Source organism: Stenella coeruleoalba, assembly GCF_951394435.1.
Source record: "Stenella coeruleoalba genome assembly, chromosome: 10".
NCBI classification, from domain to species: domain Eukaryota; kingdom Metazoa; phylum Chordata; class Mammalia; order Artiodactyla; family Delphinidae; genus Stenella; species Stenella coeruleoalba.
Window position 1 is genome coordinate 17103763 of NC_137156.1, and position 24691 is coordinate 17128453.

Sequence of the window (24691 nt, forward strand, 5' to 3'; positions counted from 1 at the left end):
CATAGTATGAGATGTGTTTGTCATCCTTCTTAACTCTCATCAGAGGCTCAAAAAAAGCCCTCTATGTTACTTCTAATTCAGTTTTTAAAAAGGTGATTCTAATAGAACATGCTGTTGCTTTGCTGTCTGCTGGCATCAGACTTAAAGAACTTCTTTTCTTATGAATCTATGTACAAAAATTTCACACACACGAGGTACGATTCTATACTTTATTTAGTAAAATATCTAATTTTAAAGTATGACCCAGAAAGTAAACTAGATAACTTAAACACTTTTCATTGCTGAAATAACCTCTTTTCCAGGGAAAACCTGATTTTGTAGCTTCGTTCTCTGAATAGAGTGGATTCCTCCCTTTAAACAGCACATATCTGAGAGGTGTCTTAGGCTGAGTTCCTGCAGAAGATGACCATGAGACCAGGATTCAAGGGCAAGTACTGTGGCCTGTTTGGGATGTGATGGCAGAAAGCACTAAAAGTACGGGGAGACAGGTAAGGAAGGGAGCCAGCATGGGGTTCCTTAGAGAGCAAGTTACTGCTGTGGGAAACTGAGGCTCAAAGATGAGGACCTGTGGGAGACAGTGCAGAATACAACTGAGTAAGTCTAGTCCTACCTCCAGGTGAGGAAGCTGGGGTAGTTTTAGACTGACTTGCATCCTCGATTGCTTGAGGGCTTCTCTGAGGGGCATTTTCTGCCTGGCCCTTCTAGCCTGCCCTCCTGCACTAGCAAAGTGGGGTCTTCTTCTGTTCAAGGAAGCCCTTGAGCAGAGAAGCAGAGAAGGGAGAGCTGCAGGATGCTGTCAGCCTGCCGTAGGAATGGCAGGGGTGGAGTCCCAAGTGTGGTGGCCACATTGTGAGTTCAGAGAGAATACTTGGATCTCTAAGTCCATTTGCTCTGGTATAGCCACCATTTTAATTAATTTAAAAATATTAATAATATGGTGGCATCTGAGAAACGATGGCATCCTTTTCAAAAGTAGCAGTGGCTATTGTCATACACAGAGAAGCCCAGGAGTGGAGATGGGGGAGCTCTGACCAGTTAAGGATCAAGATTCTTGGGAGGAGATCACTTGTTTTCCCCGCAAGCAGGTTGGGAAAGAGATACTTCGAACAGCCCTGACAGGAGTGTTTCATAAAGCAGGGAGCAAACCTTCTTGAAGTCATATTGACTGTTCACCTGGCAAACGGCCCTTCCCCCTCATTTCTTGAGAAAAGAGAGAAACAATCAGTCGATATTTTCAAAAGGTTTGGTAATGGTTGAATAGATTCAATTAGGCCACAACAGTCAGTGGAGTATTGGGTATTATTTAGAAGTTAGCAATTCTTCGTTGATTTACCCCATAACTCGAGTATTTTTGAGAGGCAGCAGAATTGAATTGTCTCGAAGTACTGCCTTTTCATTATTTTCCAAGCAGATCCCTGAGAAGAGCGGAAAGTAAGGGTTTGTCGCGGGTGGGGGGGGGGGAGGGGAGGGGAGACTTCTCCTAAAAAGACAATTCTGGAAGTCATCATAATTAGACAAAGAGGAAAATGTGCCAGACAGGAGTGGATAGGGGCTGTTTTCTCTTTGCGGTTGGTTGTGGAGCGTTCAAGATCCCTAACCTAGGATGAGGCTTCTGAGTTCCCAGTAGGCGAGGAGCCGCCCAGGAGACCCGAGGTTCCAGGAGGAGGCGGCGCAGGTGTCCAGGCTCCAGGCAGGTGAGCAGGCCGATGCGCCAGGAGGCGGGCCGGGCGGCCCCGGACCCCGGGCCCTGACTCTAAGGCCTCGCGGCTGCTCGCCGAGCTGGGAAGGCCGGACGGGGCGCGCAGGAACCCGGCCCGAAAGGCGCGGCTCACACTCGCGCTCGCGCCCGCGCCCTCGCCTCCCGCGCAGTCCGAGCCACCGCCCTCCGTCTTCCCTCCGCCCGCTTCTCTATTTGCCATTTCTTTCCTCGACCTCACTACCCAGCCCTGCACGCATCCAAACGAAAACCCTCTTCGTTCTCTTCAGGGAGCCGGGGAAAACGTGTGCTCCTCTGGCCCTTGCACCGTGGGTCACCCTGCGCGCGGGTGGGAGCGGCGGCGCCAGGAGTGCTGCTCCTCGTCCGGGAGGGGACGGGGAAGAGGGCATCTCTGGTCCCCGGGTACGACTCTCCCCATTTCTTCTTCTGTTCCCTGCGCCGCGCGCGCTAACTCTGGGGGAAGTTGGTTGCAAAGTTTCCGAGAGCGGCGTGGGCTCGTGCAAGCAAAGCGGAGGGCGGGGTGCGGGCCCCGGGAGGCGAGGACAGAAGCGCTCCTCGCGGCGTCTTTGTTCTGCTCTGGGCGAGAGACCTGGCGAGGAGTCGCCGGGAGAGTACCGGGACCGTCGGCTGCAACATTCCGGACTCAGCAGGGGCTCTTCGCTCCTTCCCTCACCTCCTCCTTCAGGCATCCGCCACCTCCACCCCAACCCTGGACACTGGTCCCAGGTTCCCAAGCCTCCTTGTACCGCATCCCTTTACCCCCAAACTTCACGACCCAAAGATCCCAAGTCTGGGATGGGGAAGGAGAAAGGGTGGAGGCGAAGGTGGGCGATGGGCCGGATACGTCCTGGAGGGTGGATGTTTGCTTTGGAATGCTCGTTGTTGTTGTTGTTGTTTTCCTTTGCCCTAGAAAATGCTTCCCATTGCGGGCCCCCATTCTCTCCCATTTCCCCCATCTCCGGCTTTCCTCCTCTTCAATTCTAGTAAGATCTAGAAGGAAAATTAGCGCTACTCTGAGTCACTCAGGGCGCCAATACTGTGGCCCGCAGCTGGGATGAGGGTCTAAGGATGGGGGAGATGAGGATGGGGTCCCCAGTTCTGGAGGTTGGGGAACGACTGGTAAAGGGCCTGGGGAAGAGTGCGGAGCTGTTCCTGGTCCGAGACACCCGATTTGCCTGGGGCAAGGCAGTGGGGGAGGGGACGGTAAGAGGGGATGTTCGGCCTCGCCAGGGGGTAGAGGATGGGGAGGCAGCCAGGGACCCTGAGTCTGATCTTTGGAGCGAGGACACGGCAGTGGTGTAGAGAAGGGAGCCGGTGAGGAGCGCTTGGCTCCAGGGTCAGAGGGAGCGCGGTCTCCCGGAGAGCCGTGCAGTCTCGGTCTGAGGTTAGGAGAAGTTTGGGGTCTGAGAGGTGGGTGCGATGCTCGAGGTGGGAATCCGCCCTCGGCGCCCCTGGACCGAGTCGCGCAGCGCCTGCAGCAACAGGTAGCCCCTAGGGGTGGAGGTCCTGGTGGGACCCCGAGCTGGGCTTTGTCCTCCGGATTAGAGGGAGCTCCCAAGGGACAGAGTGAGTGGGGGTGGGCGTGGGGGGGGAGAGTTTTCTAACACTTCTTGATGCCCCTTTGAGTTGTTTTGGTGTGTTGGGTGGAGGGGGTGATCCGAGGGGAGGAACCAGGATGGAGAGCCTAGGGTGCACCCCACCTCCAATTGTGTGAGCGCCTTTATCTTCTGTGGTTGACCCCTTGCCCTTCGGATTTTGTCTCTTGGGAAGAGGAAAAACTGACAGAAACTCGATGCCAAAGTGGACTGCTCACACTGATTGGCAGGGAAAGTGCAAACAAAGAGGTGCATCTCCCGGAAACAATGATTTTGGAGATTCCTCCCCCTCTCCCCCCGCAGACTTGAGCGCGTTAGACAGCGTGGTGGGTGTGGAGGGGACCAGGACAGGCATCTCCCGGGGAAAGTTTCGGGCGAGGTAGTGGGAGGAGAGGGTCGTGGCAGAGTTGCAATGGGCTGGGGACTGAGCCGCCCAGGCTCGCCTCCGAGGTTCCCGGCCGGGCGGGAGATGCGGGGAGAGGGAGGGGGCGGGGAGGGGAGGGGAGAGAGAGAGGAAGAAGGGGTGAGAGGGAGAAACCTGCCGCCGCTCGCCGCCTCTTTGTCTGCTCCGGGACTTGGAACAAAAGGGGGAACTCTGATGAACTCTCTTTCTTCCCCTCTCCCCCGGACGCGCGGGTATCTCCCTCTCGCAACTTTGCCGCCGCGACTTTCTCCGCTGTCAGCCCACACAAAAGTGTCCGAGCGCCGCGAGGACCGCGACAAGGGAGACGTCTCTCAGAAGTGCGACGAAGTGGGGAAGAAGGTGAGTGGGGACTGTTGTCTTGTTTATCTCTCTCCCCCGCAACGCGCCCCGCTCCCCGCCCTCCGGAGGACCGAGGAGCAGTCCGGTGGCGAAGTTTGGCCAAGTTGTACCTCCTTTTCCCTGTTCCCTTCTCTTTTGTTCTTTAAGGAACTTGCACAGATTGTTTTATTTGTTTATTTCTAATGGGCAAAAGCCAGGCGGGCATTTCTCTCAAGTGCCTCTTTATATGAGGAGCTGGGGGGATGGGGGGAAGGGTGTCTCAAGGGGGCATTGCCTCGCTTTCTCCTAGCTGCGCGCAGACCGGAGGGAAGCGTGCTGAAATGGTTGGGACTTGCCGGGTCTGACTTTGGTCCTGCCAAGGACAGAGATATGGAAGCGGGGGTCGTTCCCTCACCATTTTATAACTTAACAGCCTGCGAAGCGTTGCGCAGATCCAACGCACCATACCCAAAGCTGCAGCACGAGAACGCAGAAGAGGTTTGGGTGGTAGGGTATTGGACTCTTGTGTTTGCGGTCGAGGGTGTTAGAGCAAACAGGTAAGAGTTCAGAAAGTTTTCTTTGGGGCTGGGATAGGTTGGAGGAAGAAGCCACAGGTTCTCGACTGTCAGAGATGCAGGGATGGAGGGATGGGGCCTGGACCACTAGTTAGAGTCGGCCATCCCGTCCACCCCTCTCAGTTTCACGACCCACCCAGAATAACCTACGCGGTGCTGGCGATCCATCATCACCTCTCTCACTTAACGCGGGCCCCCACCCCCGCCCCATTTCAATGTGTTTGAGTAGAAAGGGGAACGCGAGCGCCTGAAGCTCCACAGACCCAGCGGTCCGCCCCGCCTTTTGTGTTTTAACCTTTTGTTTCTGTCTGCCACGCCCGCCCAAAAGAGGGATGGCTGTTGCAGCTTCTGCGGGGTGGAGAGGCAGCGCAATTCCCTCCGTGTTTATAGGCAAAAGGAGACTCCTTAACTTTGTTTCCCAAGTAGCTTCACTTCGCAGTGTTTCTGGATTGGTTCTTGCTCAGATGAGGCGAACACTGCGCACCTAGTAAACATCTCCGCTTTATAGGACATTTCTTTCAGCACTTTCCCACTTTATCACAAAGTCGTTCATCCGCCCAGTCACTTGGTTCATAGAAAGACATTTAGGGACAGAAATTGGGAGTTTGTTGAAAGTGGGCAAACGTGGTATGTTCTAGCAGTGTTTAAATATTGGGAATGTGTGGAACAGGGCTCTTGAGTTAGAAAATGCAAATTTAGGTCATCATCTTCAGGTCTGTTTTGTGAGATCGTTCCAAATACCAAGGTAATTAATTTATCACTGCTACCCTCTCCTATCCCCACCCCAGAGCTAGAAGCTTTCCTCCCACCCTTTGCCTTTATCTCCCACCTTTACAGTTTGACCGGACAGATGAAACTTCAAACTGTGCTGCTAACACCTGGAGGAAAGAGCCAAACATAGTCTATTTGAACTTCTTAAAGTTGTGATTTCGTACAGTAATATCCATTATTAAAACTTGCAGCTAGAAACGGTTCAAGTGCCAGAGCTATGTAGTTTTGAATTTTTGTGTCAAAGAAAGAAATATATTAACGCTAAGGTTACTTTTTTAAAAGAAACTGAGTGTGTTGAGTGACTTGGAAGCTAACACTAATTAATTTCAATTGTATAGGTGTGATTACTATTGTCAGCATCTAGAAAGCATCATGAGTGCACTGACTCCTTCGTACTGCATTGTTCTTACTGGATCTTTCTATCAGTGAATGTTATGGAAGTACCAATACAACATCAAGTCATTCCTGAATGAAACTTACCAAACTTTTTTCTTTGGAGTTGCTTAAAAGTTGTTGGGATTTTTGATGATGCCTTCCCTATGTGGATTACTACAATTTGATCACTGGGAATTCTCCACCTTAAAGAAGGTATGTTGCTTTTTAAATACTCTACAAGCACTTCATTTTGGAGCTGGTACTTACGCCACTAGAGAATTGCCTAGTTATTTTGAGCTGTTGCCTGATCAAAGTGATTTATGACTTTGGATTTCCTTGTTTTGAACTGGTTTTTGTAGGTTCATTTTCATCTGGAATGACGATTTGGGTACTTCTAAGGAAATTTTATTAATCTGACAGTGTCTTCGATATGATTACACATAATGAACGTGGATTATATAGTTACTAAGGAAGGTTATGTAACAATGATGGGTCCGATAGGCAAATGTCCTATTTTATTTATGATTGATTTTGCTTTTAAATATCACATTGAATGTTTCTATCATAGCAGGACTTTTGTGGTTTGCATTAATTTTTTTTCAATTTGACATTTCATTTTGGTAAACAAAATCCAAAAGTGGTCAGACGGAAATGAATTCCTACTAGCTGGGAGTCAATATAAAGTACAATAAGTTCTGTTAGAATAAAAACTTTACTATGTAATAACAACAGAAGCTGTACATTTGTTTAATCTTTATGGTAGACATTAAGTTTTTATAGTGGTCATTAATAGTCTTATATTCCTTCTTTTATGTCTTATAATTCATTCTTGATCATCTCTGTGAGAAAGCCATTCGAAATTCACATAAATACTGTTGGTAATATAAAAAGTATTTTGATACAGTATTTACTTTCCTTGTTTAGCAGTTGTTTGCCATGGAAAGTGAGAGTTTTCTTTGTTTAGAATAGGTTGCTTTGAAATGATTGAAGTTGTAGGATTTGATCCTCAAAATGATTCAAGTTCAAGGTGGTTTTAAATGCTACAGATGGAGAATATCGTTGATATATTACTGTAATTGAGAAATGTTAAGGTATGGTCAAAAAGATAATTGGGAATTGGAAATATCTTTATCCCACTGTAAGTAAAAATTATTATGATTTGCTTTTTTTTAGTTGTAGAAACTTGGACAAATTACTTCATCTTCCAGGACTTTAGTTTGTCATCTATAAAATGAAGGGTTAGGTTAAAGAAACTTGAAGAAATCTTTTAGCTTTAAGATTTTTGTGATTTGTTGATTGCTCCTGTAATTAAGGAGCATCCTCTCTTGTGAAGTTCATTTTTAAATTGTTGAACAGTAGAGTTACTGACATGGAAAACTTTATGTGTATTAATAACAATTATTTTGTATGACTGTTTAGCTCAGGGAGTATTAGTTCAAGAAATAATAGGCTTTAAATTTTCTGTGAAGTATACTTTCGGCAAAGTGTGTTGCATGGAAACGTCAGATTTCCTGAAATGTTTTCAACAAAAGTTTATCTGCTGGAATATTTTGGGGTGTGTGTGTGTGTGTGTGTAGAGTGCAGTATTATTTTCCAACAAATGTTTTACCTACAAATGTCTGATGTGAATATCTTTGAATCTGTTTTAATGGCCACCCAGCATTGGGCTCAGAGGTTTAGAAACAGACTCTGGAATGAAACAGACCCCAGTTTGAATCCTCATCTTGATAACCTTGGCCAGTTTACTTGCTTTCCTGGGGTCTCAGTTTTCTCATTTATAATTGGGGAGCATAACACTTATCCCATGAAGTTGTTGTGGGGAATATATTTTTTAAAACCATATATGTAAGAAAAAACTTAACAGAGGGGTAAGCATCTGTAAGTATGTTTAGTTATAATAAAAGCTACTACTATTGCCTTTCACAACGAATCAGTGATGTTTTGATACTTCCAACTTTCTTTGTTGACTGCCTTGCAAGTTTCAAGCCACATTAACCAAAAGTATTCACTGAAATATTCAGTCAGTTTGGATAGAAGTTTTCACATGTTTAGATATGTTCTTTTCTCTAAAAATATGTTCTATTCAAGTTTTTTATCCAGTTAAGCATGGATAAAAAACAACATTTATTAAGTTTTGTTACGTATAAACACGTTACCGAAGGTCATGACTTCCTCTTGTACTATGTGGCCTTTCCTTTTCCTTACAGAAATTTCTGTAAATTGAGATAAGAGCAAGTTTCTAGAATTGATGTACACAAATTCTCTATTTTCAATGTTGTCAGTGAGGAGTAAACTTAGATATAGTTTAAAAAACTTTGTTCATTCACTTTTCAGCTATGATCTAAAGTGATGGTTCAGTGATTTCTTGATGAGGAAATCAAGAACTATAGCACATTTTCTGACGTTAGTTTTTATAGAATGGTCTTTATTTAAATAAAAGACCTCACAGTTAGTACATACAACACTTAGAAGAATAGCATATCGTTGTGAAATGAAGTTTAAAGTCTTGGATTTTCATTTTCTAGATCTGTAATTTAGCAAAATACATGGCCATCCCTGAATGATAATTTAGTTTGAGGGAGATTATATTCATTTACCCTTTAGGAAGTTTCTGATGGGAATGTTAAAGTACTGTTTATCCTCATTTGTAATTTATCAGCAGAGAGTTGCCTGGAAATGATAATAATTTAAAAGAAAAACATGGGATAAATCAATATTAAAATGGGAAACTTTTTTTCCATATGCATCCACAACTTTCTGTTTGTGGACAACATCTATTTTAATCAGCAGATTATATACCTTTAGTATAGCAACTACTAATATAAAAATTTGTAATTACAGAGTTTAAAATGATAAATTCCTTCAAGTTTTTCTGTCATGTTAATTCTTAGGTTATAACCAAGTATACTTAATAACTTTACTCTGAGTATCAAATTTTATAGTCTTGGTTATTTAAAACTGTTTGTTGACATGATTAGTTTGAATTATTGAAACCAGAAAAGTCTGCCAAGGTACTCACAAGAAACTTACATAGGAAGAAAATCGAAATGTTCAGCTCTGCCTTCTAAAAGGATAAATACAGCACATACTAAGCACCTTACAAGTAAATAGAAAGCATTTATTTAACTTTGAACTTTATAATAAGTCTAGGGGGTGATCAACTGAATATTTTGTTATATTTTGAGTACCGTTTCGTTTCTACTTATTTATTTAATTGAAGTATAGCTACTTACTTATTTGCTATGAGTTTCTTTAGGAACATTAAGTGTTCCCAAACTTACTTTGATTTCTTCTTTATGGCCTCAAATTTCCTGACTTTTAAGTGTCAGACATTTCTAAAAACTTTGATGGTACTTCTGCCCATTATTGTTGAAGATACAGGTGTTTAGAAATATATTTATCATGAATCTATGAAGCCTACTTTGTTCATTCATTCTTTCCTCATTCATTTTTTTAAGTAATATGCTATCTATGTGTCAGGCATTGCTCTAAGCACTGAGGATACAGAAGAAATAAAAATTTTTGTACTCTTGGAGCTTTTACTAGTGACAGTAAAACATATGTTAAAAGGTGACAACTACTGTTGAGAAAAATGAACCAGGAAAGGGAGATGGGGAGTCGGAGGAAAGGGGATTGCAGTTTTCAATGGGATGGCCAGGGAAGACCTCACAGAGAAGGTGACATCTGAGGAATGATATAAACGAAATGAAGGAATGAGCCACATGATATCAGGCAGAAGAGCATTCAGGCAGAGGCAGGCCAGGCGTCTAGTTTATCAACAGAAAGCAAGGCGGGCATAGTGGCTGGAGTGGACTGAGCAAAGGGGACAATGGTAGGAGATGAGGTCAGTGAGGAAACAGGAGTATGGTGAGCAGATCACATGGATCCTTAAAGGCCATTGTGATCTTACACTGAGGGAGATGGGGTACCAATGAAGGGGTTTAAACAATGATTGACCTGATATAACTAATGCTGTAACAGAGTGACTCTGGCTGGTGGGTTCAACGAGATCAAAGATGGGCAAGGGCAGAAACAAGGGAGACCATTTCGGAAGCTATTTCAGCTATCAAGTGAGAGATGATGGCAAACTTGGACAAGGGTAAAAGCAGCATGGAGGTAGTGAGAAAGGATTGAATTCTGAAGATACTTTGGTTGGAGGAATTTCTGGTGGACTGGATAGGAAGTATGACAGAAAGAGAGGAGTCAAGTCTGAGATTTTTTTTGACCCAAACATCTGAATGGACCCAATGCCCATGAACTGAGATGAAGTGTGTACTCAGGGTGGGGGAGACTAGGAGCTCAGCTTGAGCACATTAAGATACTTAAAACATCTAGGCAGTTTGATACACAAGTTTGGTTTTCAGGGAAGAAATCTACAAATTTGTGAGTTGGAAGAAATTAAATGCTATTTAGGGACTTCCCTGGTGGTCCAGTGGTTAAGACTCTGTGCTTCCACTGCAAGAGACACGGGTTCAATCCCTGGTCAGGGAACTAAGATCCCTCATGCCACATGGCCAAAGGAAAAAAAAAAAAAAATTAAATGCTATGTAAAGTCATGAGACTGGATGAGATCACTAAGGGAGTGAGTATAGGAAGGAAAGAGGTCTAGATACTGAGCCTTGGAGCCCTCCAGATTTAGAAGTGGGGAAGATGAGAAGGGGCAAGTAAAGAATAGTGAGAAGGGGCTTCCACTGAGGTGGAACCCAGTGAAGAGAGTGTGTCCAGGAGGAAGGCAAGGTCGTCTGGATCAAGTGCTGCTCGTGGATTGAGCAAGATGACGATTGAGAATAGACCTTCGCGGTTAGGCTTTTGGGAGGTCAATGCTCATTGGTAGTCTTGGCTAGAGCTGTTTTTTTTTTTTTTTTTTTTTTTTCTGCTGTACGCGGGCCTGTCACTGTTGTGGCCTCTCCCGTTGCGGAGCACAGGCTCCGGATGCGCAGGCTCAGCGGCCATGGCTCACGGGCCCAGCCGCTCCGCGGCATGTGGGATCCTCCCGGACCGGGGCACGAACCCGCGTCCCCTGCATCGGCAGGCGGACTCCCAACCACTGCGCCACCAGGGAAGCCCGGCTAGAGCTGTTTTGATGAATGGTGAGAGATCACATCTTTTTCCTAATTTGTGTGGGCCATTATATACCTTTAAAAAAAACCTTATCTATTCGAAATAAAATTTGTCAGTGCTTTATAATTGATAAAATGCTCTTGCATATGTTATCTTAGTTAAGTCTCATAGTAGTCTGAGAGAGATGGGATGATAATATCCATGTTTATCTTACAGAAGAGGAAATTGAGACCGAGAAGTAAAGTGATTTGTTCAAAGTCACCCAAATATAAGATAGAGCTGTTTTTTATTTAAACTTCATGCCCTTTAGCATTCACAATAGGGGAGATAGTAATAGTAAAACAAATTCCAATACAATGTGACAGAGGTGATAATAGTGATATATACAAGGTATAGAATTAAATCAGGGCAGGGAGTGATTATTCTTGGCGATCAGGGAAGATGTTCCCAAGTTGGGATTTAAAAGATGCATAGCATTTTAACATGTAGTCAAAGGGAAGAACATTCTAGGCTTGGAAAATATGATGTGCAAAAATGTGGAGGGATGAAACATGGGGTGATAACTGGAATGTATTTGGGATGTTTAAGCCATTTGATTCATGCTGAACATGAAAGAAAGTAGAGGAGAGACAGGCTGGAATGACAGCAAGTGCTAGTGCAAGCTTGGATTGAAATATGTTTTTAGTAAAACAGCTCCTAGGTGCCATCTTAAATGTATCTCATGTCACACAGGATAGTGTGCAACCTAGTTAGAAATGTCTGAATATATATACACATCACCACAAATGCACCGTCTTTGTCACGTCAGGCTGCTATAACCAAGTCCCATAGACTCGGTGGCTTATAGACAGCAGAAATTTATTTCTGTCAGTCCTGGAGGCTGAGTAGTCCAAGATCAAGGTACTGTGTCTGGTGAGGGCTGGCTTCCCGGTTCACAGATGCTATTTTCTTGCTGTGGTCTCACCTGGTGGAAGAGGCAAGGGAGCTCTCTGGGAGCTCTTTATAAGGACACTAATCCCATTCATGAGGGCTCCACTCTCATGACCTAATCACCACCCAAAGGCCCGGCCTCTAAATACTGTATTTTTGATATTTTTAGGTTTCAGCCTATGAATTTTGGGGGGATACAGACATTCAGTCTGTAGCACGTGTATCTTCAAAGTTCAATGTATATGTGAATCCTATACCAGTGAAAAAGCTCTGGTGACTGTACTTCTAGTCCGTATCAATCAGGATGCTTTTGGCTTCAAGTAAGAGATACTTAAGTGAGGATTTTTATTTTATTTTATTTTTTGGTTCCACGTTAAATAAATTTGGATTAGGGCTGTTTCAAGAGCGTCTAATTTAACAGCTCAGCACATGTCATGCATGGTTCCTGGTTAGCTGGCTTTCTCCTTCTGGTCCTGAGATAGCCGCTACAGCTTCAAGCATCATGTTCCCACATGGGAACCTAAGATAGGAAGGATTGAATCCTTACTTTCTCTCTCTCTCTCCCGCCCCACCCCCATACACACACACACACACACACACACACACACACACACACACGTAAATGTACAGAGTTGTGCAACCATCACCATTTTTAGAACTTTTTATTACCCCTAAAATATCCCCTGTGCCCAATGCAATCAATTTCTCTTCTCACCCTCTGATCTCAGGCAACCACTAATGCAGTTTCTGTCTCTTTAGATTTGCCTTTTCTGGACATTTCACACATAAATGGAATTATACAATAGTGATCTTTTTGTCTGGCTTCTTTTGCTTACCATAAAGTTTTTGAAGTTCATCCGTATTGTAGCATGTATCAGTACCTTGTTCCTTTTTATTGCTGAGTAGTGTTTTATTGTATGGATATATTGTACTTTTTCTATTCGTCAGATGAAGGGCATGTGGGTTGTTTCTGTTTTTTAACTAGCATGAATAATGCTGTTAGGAACATTTATGCGTACGTTTGTGTGTGGACACGTGTTTTCATTTCTCTTGGGTAGCTAGCTAGGTAGGAGTTGAATTGCTGTATTGTATGGTACATTACTAAACTTTCTAGTGAAACCACCAAAGTGTTTTCCAAGGTGGCGACAGTATTCTGTGGGTTTGAGGGTTCCACCAGTAATGCGTGAGGCTTCCAGTTTCTCCACATCCTGGCCTTTTGTATCTTTTAAGGAGTGAGGAAAACTTTCAAAGAAGTCCATGAGAAGATTCCCAGGGTAACTACCGAGGGCCATGTTGAAACCTAGTCACTAGCAAGGGGGATGCGATTGCTCTGAGCAGCTCAGACTGATCAAGTGGCACCCTGAGCCTGGGAAGATGCCCATCATGTCTATCAGTACATAGTGTCAGAACGAAACTGAAGAACGAAACTGAAGGGAGATGGCTTGTGGGTAGGTAACCAACAGAGTCAGCCAATAGGCTGTGTGTCAGGCTAAGGACCTGTGATGTAAACATACAAAGTAGGGCCAAGTGTTTACATTACAATTATGATTTAAATGGTAGCCACAAACTTGAACAGAAATAACCCATTCTATTGGAATTCAGGTTATTTTCTGCTTATTATGTGAAGAATTTTTGAAAATTAACCTGTCCAAACTAATAGCAAAATAAGCATAGCCTTGGTGAGTGACTCTGGGCAGTTGCTAAGCCCCAGCATTCCTTTCCTATGAAGTACCATGTAACATTTTTGGCATCCCAGTAACAGTGTTTTATAATCTCGGTTAAGTGTAAGTTAACAGCCACCAAATGCTGTCTATATCCTTAAGATATAGACAGATATTTAGACTATTTTAAGTGTTGGACAACCTGGTGGCACCTTGAAAAAAAGTATTTGAGCTTTGATGGCAACAAAACCCCCACAAGACTATATTTTATAGTCAAAACTTATTCTTCCTGTTAATTGTTTTTAAATATATCTTTTATTGGGTGGTGTGACATACATAAGGATAGATAAACCTGCAGTGTGTGGGAGATTGATGCTACCCTGTCTTACAAAACCCAGGATATGTGGGTCAACGTATTCGTTTCAGTGAATGATGGAGTTTCAAGTGATTCATACTTGAAAGTCCCTGAAAATCTGATAATTAGAATGTATAAATAAGTAATTCTAAAAATTTAGGCAGATACAGATAACTGTGGAGGGAAATTATGTTTGAAATTGATTTCTGTGACCCTCTAGCTCTTACAGTTATTTTCTTCTTTCTTCAAATCTTAGAGTAGGCACCTAGTAGACTATGATACCTAAAATTTTGTACTGTAGTTTTAATACTAACATTTTGAAGTATACAGTGACTTAAAAATCCAAACAACTCCAGCAGTTCTCTCATAATGAGTCACTGGTGGGGAAAGCCAAGAAGAGAAATTTAAGTTTCTTAATTATTGGTCTGAGTGGGTATAAAGTATATGTCTTAAAATTCATAGTTCAGTGTTCTGTTTCTCAGAGAAGTGATAACTACCCAGAAACCTCAGACATTTGTGCACCAGTATCTTATACATCCTCTTATTTGAGCCTCACTCCAATCCCAATGTAGTAGGTGTTAGTGACATTCTCATTTTACAGGGAAGAAATTGGGGTTCAGAGAAGTATCTGGCCCAAGGAACCAAACTGGTAAATGGAATATCACAAATCCATTCATTAGGGACCAGCAGTGTAAATTAAGACAAGAAAGAATATCCCTTTGAGAGGTTCTGCTGAACCTGACAACATTTCTAGTTTCACGTTGATGATTTACCCTTATTCTGCAGGTTCTGTGAATATATTTTGAGACCCAAACATTGAATCAGGCTTAAAAAGAGGACCCTCTGCTCTGCTGGTGTTTTAGATTCTTGCTCGTGTTGCAAGCAGCAGTTGGGAAGCTGGCAAGATGGTGAAACTAGTCGGTGTTCAAGAGTTTTACTTGTCGGATTTTAATGGGATGGTGTCATTACTTGTAATGTATTTTTATACATTTTTTATAATGTATTGTAATACGTAAATAATTGTAATGTTCTGGATTTTCAAATGATGTATCAAAGATGATACGTAACAATGTTCATAGAGTCGTCTTTCTGTAGCAAAAGAAAAATGGGTTTTGGAACATCTTTTCATTCTGTTTCTTCTTCAAGGAAGATGTCCAAGGAAGAGCTCTGGGTAGAGCTTACAAATCCTGAATGGAAAGCCCTGAGTAGAGGACCTCCCTGTGACTTCAACTTACTTTGTCTTTGCCCTTAGGTGTCTCTCTTCCTCTATACGTGTATGAAAAAGGACTCCATGTAGTGACACACCCTTTGTCCGTAGATCTAGCTCCTTTTCTGGGCTGTGTACTTTGGTGAGCACCTGTTCTGGACTGTGGTGAGGCTCTAGGGGCCCTTCTTGGGGCCTAGGCCAGAGGTTGGCCTAAGTGACCTGGTCCCTGCCTTTCCCTCGTCCCGGGGTTGGTCTTCTTAGGCTTCTGGTTCTTACGGCTTCGATGGGGGGATAGGACTTTCTAGAAGTCTAGAGCAGACTTGGCCAAGCTGGGGATGCGTTGCTTCCTTTCCCTTGGACTTGGCCTTTCGGCGGTGTGGGTGTCTTTTCTGGGGGGCAGGGGTATACAGTGTTTATATTTTATTATACTTACATTTAAATTTCACCATTCAATACTGAGCATAAGCATTTAAGTAGATGCTGGCCTCATGTTCAGATTTTCCAAATGTAAAGATAAGTGGATGGACAGCTTTAAGGATGTGACGGATGAGACACTGAGGAATCTATTAAACAATTAGAGAATCTAGGGGTGGTAAAATTTCATCTCTACACATCTACACATTTAGTGGCACAAGAAAACTCCAGGGACATGAAGACATATGTAAAGCTTTGGGTTGCAATTGGAGGAGAAGCCCGTTCAGGAGTTGTGGGTGTCTTTAATCGGGAGAATTCCTGAAAAAGAGGGGCTTTTCCACACTAGAAGGAAGAAGAGCACTTGAACCTCCCTCGACGCTTCACACCAGAAGTTCCATTGCCTACACTTTTTGTGGCCCTCATATCGTGTCCCCGAGGCTTATTTTGGCCCGGACCCAGGTCTTCATAGCTCCTGTTTGAAGGGTGAACCCTAGATATTATGGGCGAGGTGGAGTGCATAACTGAGCCCCTTTCAATTCTTTCATTGGGATGCAAGGAAGATGTAGAAGAAAGGAGTTGTCCCCAAACTCAGAACACCCAGAGGTGGGCAGTTCTTGGCTCTCACTTTGCACAGTGGCCCCATGTTTCCACCTCAAATTCTATTCAGCCCCTACCTCAAATTGACATTCTAGAGAGCTGTCCCTTCCTGCCTGCCCCCTTCCTCGTGAAAAATCTCACACTGCACTAGCACATCAAGGATGATAGTTCCTAATGGTGAATTAGTATAGAATGGAAAGCCCGTCAGGGGTTGGCACAGTTAGTTATGATGAAATGCGTCCTACTGTATTTGACCTCAGTGATTATAATAAAGAGATGGTAATGTAACAAAAAATTACTAGCCTATGTTTTCAGCTTCTTTTATATTTTGCAGATTAGTGTAGTTAAAAGACAAAAAAATGACACTTGTTATTCTGTCTTTGGGATAAATAAACCTTGCTTCTGTCGTAATATGTTTTCAGTATTTGTCTCAGCGTGGGAATTGGGGTGAAAGTTCATGGAAGTTTTTCTTCAAAAATTTCTGTTGAATTCTGCCTGGTTCTGCAGCCAAATTCAAAATTCTCACTTGACTGTAACGATTAAACTAGTATACCTAAATATATTGTGTAGGTGCCTAACTAAGTGGCTGTAAGAGTGCATTTGAGATGTAAGCAAACAAGGGCAAGAAGCATCATGTTATCATTATTCTACTGCCAAGTCCTTGCTAGGTAGGGTGGCCTCCTGAGTTCTCAGAGTTTGTGTGTGCTGATTCCGAAGCCAGGGATGGGTTTGGCACTAACTCTGGCTTGGTATCCAGATCACCTTTGGAACATAGGAAGGGATCCAGGTGCCCAGAAAAGGGGCTCAGAGTCTGAGCATCTTGTAATTCCCATCTTATTTTCTGACTCTTGGCTTCGCATCAATTTAATTCTTATTTACCTACTGATTCAAGTTTGCAAATTCCATCACTTGGTGCACAGATTCAAATAGTTTATCTTTGCATATCCTGGCCATTTGTGCTCCTCAGCTGTTTTAGTCACTGACCTTAACTCTGCCTGGCGGTATCCTGCTACTATTTCTTGTCCTTGGTTCTTACCTTCTTTAGATCTCAATCCCCAGAGCTCGTCAATTTCAGCGGCTCCTGGCCAACCCCAGTGATCTCAGGTTCTACCTCCTGTTCTTATGGAATAATATTGGATCCTAGTATGTTGCTAAAAATAGTAATCTAGCATATTTCCAAAATCAGAACTCTCCATTTGCTATCACTTCTGCTCTTTTCCAGGGAATTACTTTGATTCAGTTACCAAAAATGACATCTCTGGAGTACGGTGAAATACAGAGCCTCTCAATCATCTAAAAAGAATCAAGCTGTGCTGAGTACTATTTTTATGCCAAATGTATCTGAGTGTTCTGAGTCTTTGAAAACTGGTGATGGGTGAATACTATAGGTGGCGGTTCTTTATTAACCAAGCTATTTGATGAATCCACATAAGGAATTGTAGCAAACTAGCTGAAACAAGTTAGCCTTGGTGGGAGACCTTCTGGAGTGATGAATAAGAGTAGGGCATTTTGTTTTGAGTTGCTTAAACCCAGAATAAGCCTAATTTACAAGCATCTGTTGACCGAAAGTCTCTTGCTGGTAAAATTGGATGCTTCAGAAAGGGGCTGGATGCCTGGGTACAGGGGAAGGAGGGAGAATTTTCATGGTATATTCTTGTGTATCATTTGAATTTTGAACTATGTGACTGTATTTTACCCAGTAGAAACAGGAGGATAAAAGGAAAAAAGGAAGGAAGGGAGGGAGGAAAGAAACTAATTACAGGGAAAAATACATCAATTAAGTAATATTTCGAAGTCACGTGCTTATATGAAGCCCTTTGCAAAACTCTTGGGAGATAACAGTGTATAGTGAAAGGAACTCTTCAGAGATTCCTAGATGCTAGTCTTTACGGAAATGATCTCTAAAGCTGTCAACCACCCCATAAATTAGGCATTGTTATCCACATTTTGCAAGTGAGGAAATGGAAGCTGTTAAGGGTAGAGCTGGGAGTTGGACCCAGGTGTGTCTGACTCCAAACACTGCTGTGCGCCTGTCTCAGCTTGGGTTGCTATAACAAAATACTGCGGACTGGGTGGGTTAAACAACAGACATTTATCTCTCACAGTTCTGGAGGCTGGCAAGTCCAAGATCAAGGTGTGGGCAGATTCAGTGTCTGGTAAGGGCCTTCTTCCTGTTTTGCAGATGCCTGCCTTCTTGTTGTATCCTCACTTGGTGGAGAGAGATCTCTGGTCTCTTCATACCTTTATAATGGCACCAATCTCATCATCCGACCTCCACCCTCATGACCTTATTCAAACCCAATTACCTCCCAAAGGTCTCACCTCCAAATACCATCACATTGGAGACTAGGGTTTCAACATATGAATTTTGGGAGAGACACAAACATTCAGTCCATAGCACTACCTCTCCAACAAAGATATAGCATAAGGGATCTGTAAATGTTCTCTAGTATCAACTCCCTGATCAAAACTGGCTTCAGGCAAAATTGTCATGTAGTAGAAATTTGACTGCTACTGTCTGCAGTTCTCATTCTCTCAATCCCCTTTCCTTCCTTTGTTATTTTCTCTCCTTCTCTTTGTCCTCTTTCCTTTTCTTGATCATCCAGAGCAGTTGAGTCTCTCAAGATGTTATTCCATCCATCCATCCACCCATCCATCCACCTACCCATCCATCCACCACACATCCACGTGTAAGGACCGGACTAGATGCTGGAGACACAAAGTTGAGCAAAAATGGACATGGTTCCTGCCACCATGTAGCTTAAGAGGAAAAGAGGCATCTGTGTCTGAATGTGTTGGGGGAACTCTGCACACTGTGCAGCCCCTTTTGGAGGCCCAGCAGGCCCTCTAAACACCCTGAGATGTCCATTGGTTAGAGTTTCACTTTTTTTTTTTTAAACTTTTCAAATATGGAATGATGGTCCCACTGTGACCTGTCCTGGAGTGTAATAATTTGGGGCAGCAGAAAACTTTGTGCCTCTCAGGTCATATAAGGAAGTTGCTCACTACAGCCGTGAAAAGATTAGCCCCAAGACAAACAACAAAAACAACAATAAAGGGCTTCCCTGGTGGCTCGGTGGTTGAGAGTCCGCCTGCCGATGCAGGGGACACGGGTTCGTGCCCTAGTCCGGGAAGATCCCACGTGCCGCGGAGCGGCTGGGCCCGTGAGCCATGGCCGCTGAGCCTGCGCGTCCGGAGCCTGTGCTCCGCAACGGGAGAGGCCCCAACAGTGAGAGGCCCGCGTACCGCGAAACAAACAAACAAACAAAAACAATAAAAACGAAAACAGGAACAAAAAAGTATACCAGATTATAATGGGGTGGGACAAAAACGTAAAGGAGTGCAGTAAAATTAAGATGATGTACTAAGCAAGGGACCGTAAGAACAGCCAGAATGATAAAGACTACTGGGCTGAAAGCGGCCCTTCAGAAGCTCACAAAATCACGTGAGAACATCTGAGAGAAGATAAGCAGAGCCTCATCTAGTCCCAGGAGAACCATCTAAGTTTATGCAACCTGGACCACATTTCCTGAACTCACGCAGTACGTTTGTTGATACCACCCAGTGTAGCACCTACTTACGATGCTCTGCTTGGTTTTCAGTCATTTCAGTTTGGTGGCTGGTAGCCCTGCCTCCCAAAGAGATCAGGTCCTAATATCTGGAATGTGTAAATATTACCATATAAAGAAAATGGTCTTTGCGGATGTGATTAAGTTAAAGATCTTGACATGGAGTGATTGTCCTGGGTTATCTGGGTGGCCCTAAATCCAATCACAAGCGTCCTTCAAAGAGAGAGGCAGAAGATCAACCCCACAGAGCAGAGCAGAAGGTGACATGAAGATGGTGGCAGAGATTAGAGTGATAGGGCCACATTCTAAGAAATAACAGCATCCGCCACAAGCGAGAAGAGACGAGGAATAGTCTCTGACGGGCACATGGCCCTGTCAACACCTTGATTTTGGACATCTGGCCTCCAGAATCGCGAGAGAATAAATTTCTGTGGTTTTAAGTCATGGGGTTTGTGATAATTTGTTACAGCAGCCCTAGGACACTCATAAAGGTTGTAAACTCTCTGAGTGCCAGGCAGTGTCTTCTCTGTTTTGGACCTCTACTTAGCATTCAGAATTCTGCACAGAATAGGCATTCAAATACTCAAGTACTTGAACTAACTGACTTCACTGGTTCAGCCATTCAGAGCCTCAAGACTAGTATTTGAAAATTTATTGGAATAGAAGTGAGACCAGAAAGATCTGGATATTCACTTGCAAAAGAAGGAATTAATACCCCCAAGGCTTAGTCTCTTGTGAATTTGTTTCATCTTAAAGCTTGGAGTTACACTGCCGTTTAATGTAGCAATTCTTTTGCTCTACTGGAATATTAATAATACCACCGAGGGGGACTTCCCTGGAGGTCCAGTGGTTAAGACTAAGAGCTTCCACTACAGGGAACGTGGGTTCAATCCCTGGTCGGGGAGCTAAGATCCCGTGTGCTGTGCAGTGCAGCCAAAAAAAAAAGAATACCACCGATACCACCGAGAAGACTTCATCTAGCAGAACAAGAAAAGCAAGTCATTCCAGGCAGTGGTTTGACATCTTAATTAGATACTTCCTTGGTGCTGGATTTCTCTTCTTTTGCACTGACAATATCTAAATGACAGTGTTCTGGGATTTCTGGTTCAAACACAAAATATCTTCTGCTCAAATCTTCCATGAAATGTCATTTTGAAACTATGAGCTTAGTTCTTATTCAAGCAGAACCCTTAGTGTATTTACTGGGACTTTAGCTGAATAGGCACTGCAGGATCATGTTTTTTTTGGGAAGTAGAAACAGTTTGTTTTTACATATAGGGAAGCTGTGGAAAAGAATTTGGAATCTTGACTCAGTAGACTGACCTGGTGGTGAACATTATTCTCCCTATATTATGGCATGTCTTTATTTTCCTTCTGTAGGGAAACAAGGTCTCCTCTAAGACCATTCCTCTAGGTTCTCAGTTACTTTATATAGCCATGTAGCAGTTAAAATAAATTGTTAGAACACTTAACTTATATTATTAAACTAATGGCAAAGGAAAGGCAAATCACATACCATGCAGTGTTGTGGAATGTGTTGATTTTGTTTTTGTTGATCTATAGAGTGTAGGTAGTGGTTTCTTTACAGATTTACTGTGAGATTCATTTTTTAAATCACTTATATCATTGCCTGATGCCACATAGAAATGTTAATACACTCCTAGACTTTACAATATTTGGTCACTTTTATTGATTTTAGTAAGAAAGTCTAGCAGATAATTATAGTAGTATGGCGAAAGTGAAATGCAGTTAATCTCCACCATGGCTACGCAGGTGGGTGGGGTGAGGATTAGATTTGAAAGAGATCTTGTCCCCTCTCGAGTTGAAATTGCATTTGCATGATTACTTTATCTTCTGATTAAGCTTGAAATTGACATTAGACAGTTTTAGCTTTAAATCAACCCACCTCACATATCCAATTAATGAAATCCTTGAATTGTTGTTGACAACCTCCCCTTCCCAATTTGCCAGATTTTAAATATGCTCCAAATATGCCACTTAGTTTTTACTGCTAATAGCTACAGCCTTATGACCAAAGTATTAAGTGGTGTGAGTGGGACCTTGCCTAAAATGTTCCTTATGAAATTCCCTAGACTTTGCCTTATTTCGCCTACAACATAGCAGTTGCTCAATAAATAATTATTTAACTGAATGAAAGAATGATTGAGTAATGATTAAAATCTACACATTTGGTGTCAGCAAAGCTTTAACTAGCAAATTAGGTGTCATGGGCTCACATATCAACTTCGTAATTCTCATCTTGTGCTGAAGGTGAGAACAGAAGGATATTCTTAACAGTTTACCCACTGCTGTCCAAGAGAAATATAATGAGAGCCACAAACGGGAGCCACATACATAATTTTAAATTTCCTAGTAGTTAGTCCCATTAAAAAAGGAAAAAGAAACGAATGAAATTATCTTTGGTAATATATTTTAACTCTGATATTGAACATATAATTTCAACATGTAATCAACATAAAAATTATTGAGATAGTTTACCTTCTTTAGTTTTTGAAGTTTTATGTGTGTTTGTACTTACATTACATCTCAAATTGGCTTTGCCTTGTTTCAAGTGCTCAAAAGCTACATATGGCTAGTGGCTACCATATTGGATGCGCATGTTTATACCATCTGGTGGCTTCTATTTTAAGTAATTATTCTTGCTAACTAGATGTAAAATTTGGATTTTATAAGCTATTGAGTGGGATAGGTGTATAGTCCTGTCAATGAACAGATAAAAAGTTGTATCAGCTATGTAACTGAAACAAAATTAAAAAAAAAATCATCATTTAGAGATTGTGTAAAATATGTAATGCCCTCTAGAGTTTTGAGTCCACGGCCAAGCTTCCATTGCTCTGAGATTCAGATTTTCTCCTATGCTGTAGTGGAGCAAGTTCATTATCCTCTCTTAAGCCTCAGCTTCCTCTTCTGTAAAATGGGAGTAATATTTATCTTAAGATATAACATTAACATTTCCAAAGGATTTAATGATGAAGCCCCGAGTACTCATTGTTAGCTGGAATTGGTTCTTATCTAGTATTTTCTTTTGCACATAAAACTCTAGGGGAAGAAATGGGTGATTTCTCCCCTATATTTGCTAATCTTTTCATAATATTTTTTTCTGAAGTCAACTCCCCATTGTGGCAAGAACTTGATGCGATTATTTGATGAATATAAGATCATTGACATCTTGTTTAAATTGGTTTCACATGGGCTGCTCCAGGTAGCTCCTCTACAGGGGGCTGTGGAAGATGCCAGGATAATACAAGACTGGCATTTACAGATAAGAAAACTTGGGAGACCCTTAGTTGACTTTCTTGAGCTATTGAACTGAATTTGGAGATTCCATGAATGCATTTTTATTAAACATATACCAATATCAAGCCAAAATCTATTAGCTAGTGGGAAAAGGTGATCATGGTAGAGAATTAATTACAAATACATCTAGACTGTTCACTCTACATAAGACCTATTTTGCCCTCTGTACTTTACTGATTTTATAGAAATTTATGATAGAAAAAGGTTCTAAGCCATTGTTTGTTTACCTTGCTTTGGGTAAGGGTGAAACATATAATAAGAGATCCATGGAGATAATAGCTAAAATTTCTTTCAGCATCCTACCAAAGCACATGTAAGCTTGGTCAAACACTTGTTTTCTAGTTTTAAATGATATAAATATGTAAAATTTCCTCTGGTACTTCCTAGGAATTTTTTCATAACTTAAGTACCTTTATTTACATGTAGTCCCTGATTCTAAGTAAGACGATCTTCCTGATAAAGTTTGGGTGACGACTAGAGTTCTATTTTGGGGAATACACAGTCAGTTCCCTGTTGCGTTTTGCACTAATGATTAAGCAGAGTTCTGATCCTCCTCTAATTGTGGAAAAACACTTATCAAGGGAAGAAAGTGTAATTTCAACAATACTTGACAAACCTCTGACAGACTAAGGGAGAATATTATTTTTGAGGCTGGTGTCGATTAAGATTCTTCTAGTTTCAATTATTTTGTGTGTTTTTAACCTTTTAAAAAACCTTTGTCTGGTTAGTGGCCCTCAGACAGTTGGACTTTGGAAAAGAATTGTTAACTTTGGGGTTGAAAACGGAGCTTTAAACTGTCTTAGTGAAAGCTGCATACCTTTGCGAAATATATTTTCCAATAAATAAATAAATAAAACGATTTTTTTGCTTTTTTCGTGTAAATTGAAAAAATACACACAAAAATACACAAAACTGGCCCTTGCATTTTTTTTTATCTTGCACAACACGAATGACTGTTTAGTTGAAATAGACATTCATTTAAATGGAGAAAATGGAGAAACGCTTAGCATTTCTTTTCAAATGTTGCCGTTAAAATATTGAGGGACTGGGGCTTCCCTGGTGGCGCAGTGGTTGAGAGTCCGCCTGCCGATGCAGGGGACGCGGGTTCGTACCTCGGTCTGGGAAGATCCCACATGCTGCGGAGCGGCTGGGCCCGTGAGCCATGGCCGCTGAGCCTGCGTGTCCGGAGCCTGTGCTCCGCAACGGGAGAGGCCGCAACAGTGAGAGGCCCGCGTACCGAAAAAAAAAAAAAAAAATTGAGGGACTAATGATGGAGAATCTAGATCATTGAATGCAATGGTTTTCCTTTTTTCTGAATCCTTGATTATAAAAAACATATATTTGGCTTATTTTTGAATAGGTGAAAGGTGGCAAACCTAATTTTTGTTTTGCTTTGTTTTTGTTTTTGTTTTAAGGGAAATCAGTCTGAGGTATCCTTTGGCTGTGAGGTCCAGGGCATTTGACTTCTTTTTTGAGCTTTTCTTTGACATAGTCCACGTTAATGGAAATGTTGGAAACTCTTCTCTGAGAGAAGAAATTCTAGCTGATTTGGCACTGCACTTTATCCTGTGTAGAATGCTCACAGAAAGGAAACCATCTCTGCGAACTTTTGGGACAAGTTGTATTGCTGTGGTATTGAAGGGGTGTTGAGATAGGTATATATTTTCCCTCCCGTGGAAATAAGATAATCACTCTTCAGTGTTCCTGAGTCAAGAAGCAGTTACAAAGCTATAATGAGGTAGTTTATTTGGGGGGAAAAGAAGAAGGAGAAAAGAAGAGCTGGTGAATTGAAAATAAAAATATT

The 24691-nt window shown here is 42.5% G+C and overlaps 1 protein-coding gene across 1 annotated transcript in view; it reads left to right on the plus strand.

Moving 5' to 3' along the window:
* Window positions 1-3879: 3879 nt before the first annotated feature.
* The window catches only part of LOC307193308 (uncharacterized protein), a 1334119-nt gene continuing 1313307 nt past the window's right edge, over window positions 3880-24691 (plus strand). Inside the window, exons 1-2 of the mRNA XM_079935107.1 lie at window positions 3880-4075; window positions 5739-5988. The gene's annotated coding sequence lies outside the window, so the exon portion shown is untranslated. The remainder of the gene's footprint in view (window positions 4076-5738; window positions 5989-24691) is intronic.